Below are 5000 nucleotides of genomic sequence, written 5' to 3'. Positions count from 1 at the left end.
TATGCTCATAAACACACCAGACGCAGGTGATCAGCAAGCCTCGATATTGGCAAAAACAAATTAAATGTGTCAGGATTAACCATTAAAGCTGACATTGGCCGCTAGAGGTCGTTGGCGGATCAAACGAGCCTTCCTTTCGTCAAACCTTTTGTGGAAAGTAAACTCTGAAATACGTTTTATTGTTGTTGTTGTTGTTTTTGTTTTTGTTTTTCTCTTCTTTTTTTTTTGGGGGGGGGAGGGGGGAGGGGTTCTGTCTCTTTCTCTTTCTCTTTCTCGTTTTCGTTTTTATTTCTCTTTCTCTTTCACTTATTCGTTTTCACTTTTGTTCTCGTTCTCTCTCTCTCTCTCTCTCTCTCTCTCTCTCTCTCTCTCTCTCTCTCTCTCTCTCTCTCTCTCTCTCTCTCTCTCTCTCTCTCTCTCTCTCTCTCTCTCTCTCTCTCTCTCTCTCTCTCTCTCTCTCTCTCTCTCTATCTCTATCTATCTATCTATTTATCTATCTCTATTTCCTCTTGCTCTCCTTTATTCACCTCTATCGTTTTTCTGTATGGGATTACATAAATAGAGAATGAAAGTAGGGGAAGCTTAAAGAAAAATGTGCCATAGAAATAGGTGCTTGGCAACCTTTCCTATATAGAAGTGAATGGTGAAGGTAATGAAATTAACACTGATAATACTGATAAAGCTGGTGACACTTTTTTCCTTTTCAATATTAATGATGCGAACAATAAGGATGATGGTAGAAATATAGTTGATGAGTTTAATAAAGAAATCAATAACTAGAACAATTATAACAATACTGATAACAATAGCAACAGCAATAATAAGGATAATAATAACAATGATAATTGTAATAATAGTAGTGATAATGATAATAATAATAACAATAATAATAATAGTAATAATAATGATAATAATAATAATAATAACAATAATGATAATAATGACAACAATACTAGTAATAATAATGATGCTAATAATAACTATAATGACAACACTAATGTTGATGATGATAATAATGATAATGATAATAATAACAATAATAATGATGATAATAACAATATGATTATGATGAAGATAATGATTATAATAATAATAACAACAACGGCAATAATGATAATAGTGATAAAAGTAATAATAATGATAATGATATTGATGATTATATTTGCGCATATGGAACAAAGGCACGATGTACCAAGCGTTAAAAAGATTTACATTTTTCCTTTCTGTGAAAAGCATGTTTAGTTATAGAATTGAATGATAATATTCCTTTCATTCCCATATTTTGTTGTGCCTACAAGGGAAATTTATGGTTTTCAATGATCTTTGTGGCTTTGAGGTGTGTTAACTCGCTAGGGATACAAATGTGAATATTACTTATATACTTGAATGATACGTTTTGATGAAAAATAAAGTAAATGTTTTTTGTTTTTTTTTATCGTATTTAGATAAAGCCTAACCATGTTTTCTTTGCTTGGAAATATAAACCTGTGTTTGCTGCTTAATTATATATAGTGTATTGTGTGTATGAGCTTCATATAAGTATGATACGAGTAATAAAGATTACTAGTAATATTATAATTTCAGGTGTTTATATGCTATGAATTGTCTATTTATGTTATTTGATTGTCTATTTATATTGTGAATCATGCCTAGGAACTATAAGAATTTTGCAATATATCTAGTGCATTAGTTATGGACAAATGAACAAATCTTATTTGTTGTTGTACTGTAAAGTACTTCACTTATTTTTAAGGAATTACAGTTTAGTTAAATTATAATGTTTCTTTCTTGTGTTATGATTTCCATGGCCAGTGTGGCTTGATTCTGAAAGCATTTGGCGAATTTGTCTTTCAGCCTGAATGTTTCCTGAATCCAATTTCCTGTAACCAGTTTCTTCACTGTTCCCTGTGCTGTCTTCCCACGGATAATTACTCAGGAGAATAAATCTAGTGTTTCTGGAGAGGATTTCAATTCACGCCCCGTAGAGAGTTCGGGCAAATAATATTGGTGACCTCACAGGAATGCTAGGATATTCTACGATAATGAAATGATAATGATAATAATGATAATAATAAGATCAGTTACAACAATGATAATAAGAGAAATAATAATGATGATAATGCAAATGACAATGGTAATAGTAATGATGATATTAATATAATAATAGTAATAACAAAAGTAATGATAATAATAATAAAAATAATTACCATCATGATGTCTGTCTCTGTCAGTTCAGGCTTTTTTTTTTTTCTTCATTATTAATCTAGCCTTTTCCTATTATTTTCCAACTTCTCTTTCATATGTATCTCGTTCTCCACTGAGCTTACATCATTCATTTTTAACTTTCTTCTAAATCATCTCATTTCCTCTCTTTTCCTATAATTTTCCCCTCCTTTTGCATTTGTGTGATTTTCTTTTTCCCCTTTCTATATTATCTCATTTTTCTTTTGTCTTTCTCTCATTATCTTTGTCCTCTATTTTTCTTTTCTTTTCTTACCCTTTTATCTTGCTTTCAGTCTTTCTTATTGATATTTCTCAGTACTTTCTCGTGTCAGAGGTATAACAAACACACTCATGAACACACACGATTTATTTAAAAACTAAACACATACACATTTGCACTCATACAAACATGCCTTGGTCTAACGCCTTATCGAAGTCTGGGATAGGGGGTGCCTACTTATATTTTGCTATGTTTAAGGTTGCTGTAGACGTCTAGTAATAAGTTTAAGGTTTTGGGTTGTTCTTCGTCCTTCTCTTCGCCTGCCACCTCGGGAATTAACCAAAATGATAATGAAAACAATGACATAGCAACAATAAGAACAACAAAACAAATACTCAGCTGCCAGATTGAAAGTTGTCTTGAAATTGTTTTTTTTTTTATGAACAAAAGTCTTTTTTCTTATCTTTTCTTTTCTTTTTATTTTGTCCTTCTTCTACTTGGTCTTCCTGTATTTCTTCTTATTTTCTTCTGCTTGTTCTTCTTCTCTTTCAACAAATCTTGTCGGTGATTTCCCTACCCTGCCCAGATAAAATATACGTCATTACCTCTATATATATAACACCCTCAGTTCATAAATAAGTAAATAAAGAAATAAACTTAGTAAAATTATATAGTAAGTTTCCTTAATATGATTTTCCCACAAGCATAGACTCTAATATTGTTTACCTATTCACTTATTCTTAAAGCAAATTAAGATACATCGACAAAACCCATAGAAAATTAAGTGTTAAGTGTTTTTATTTTGTTCTTAGTCATAAAAAAAATCGAAATTTCTCATAGAGCAAAATAATTTCTTTGATCCCCAGTCCTAGAATCATTATACATTAAATGTGTATATCCCGAGTTTAACATAACAACATCAGTGACACTATTTCTAACGTATATTTCAATTGTTTCCTTCCTTTCCCATACTAGAGCGTTAACTTCCCATTTTAATACGTACGCCTTCTGTATAATCTTATCTATATTTTTTTTTTTGTTTAATACTTCAGAGTCTATTGCTTCTATGTGATCAGTATTTGGCCTATCTATTGTGTCTTTTAGTCATCTGTTTGCTTTGGAAAAATATCATTAACCACACGTGCGTTTTTCTTATGTGTGTGATGTGTAAACAGAATTTGCCGAGTAATGTTTGTATGTTTCTAATAAATGTTTTATATATATATATATATATATATATATATATATATATATTCTCTCGTTTTAACCTGCTTGCATAATATCTCAGATATCTATACCATTTTTTGTATGTAATGGGATCTGTTTATTTTCGTTCACATATCATATCATATATAATTAAGAAGTGTTGTTGTGAAGCTAGAAATATAGAACATATGCTTAGTGTCCTCATATATCAATTTTAGAAATATGTATGATTATATATTCATTTTAGACTTTCCTTATAGTATTCTTAATAATTTGATATTATTGCCATATTGATCTTTGATTTTTTTATCATTTGTCTTGATTCCATCCAGATAACGTGTTATATCCAAGAAACATTAGAAGCCAGAATTGATATTCAGTTGTCACTCATATCTGTTAATTTATTGGGCTGTTTATTTATCTATTCATTAATTTTATTAATTAATCTCTTGCCATCTTTATTTCCCTTTCTTTGTTATATTTATGTAAGATATTTATCGTTATTATTATTTCTAAGTCTTATTTTGCATATGATGTTATTACCATATCGAATGATTATGTAAATTTCCAACATTAGACAACACATTTATTAAAAACACTGATTTGTCAATAAATTTAATATTGATTTACTTTGCTCAAATTACATAATTTATCTTTGAATTTGTTTAAAAAAATTGTGACTACATTTTTAAGTTATGAATTTCTCTGCAGTTATTTTATCTAGTTTATGTATTACTAGTGTTTCTGTAATATTTTGATTTAGAATATCTACGATGTTTCAGCTGTAGTTTCTTTTATTTTCGGGTATTGAATTTATTAACAACAAATTGTGGTTAAGTATTCTATTTGCATAGAGCTCGGAGTTTCATTCAATACGTAAATTACTATATAGCTATTTTTTTCTTTGATTTCTCTTTTTTTTCTTAATAACAAATATGTACTTGAGATGTGGAAGGCTTGTATAAATTCTAATAATAATAATTTTCTGTAGTCGAATGACTTACAGTTTACAACTAGCTATAAAGTTATAAAGTGACTTCTTAATTAGATGATGATATGGATATAATCTTTATCTTACATTATATAGCTCAAACGTTTTTTATACGAGACAATAACTCTATCTGTTATATTTCATCACTTTTGTGAGGTAGTAATACCTTTTTTAATTTGTTATGGAAAGAACACTGTTCCTCTTTCACAATAATCTGCGATTTTTTTGTAATCAAGGCAACCACGAGTATTTCGTTATATATGTATCTGTGTGTGTGTGTGTGTGTGTGTTTGTGTGTGTGTGTGTGTGTATGTGCGTGTGTGTGTGCGTGTGTGTGTGTTTGATAGGAGAGAATACATG

This window comes from Penaeus chinensis, chromosome 10, assembly GCF_019202785.1.
Source record: "Penaeus chinensis breed Huanghai No. 1 chromosome 10, ASM1920278v2, whole genome shotgun sequence".
NCBI classification, from domain to species: Eukaryota; Metazoa; Arthropoda; class Malacostraca; order Decapoda; family Penaeidae; genus Penaeus; species Penaeus chinensis.
Note: the sequence above shows the minus strand (reverse complement) of the source record.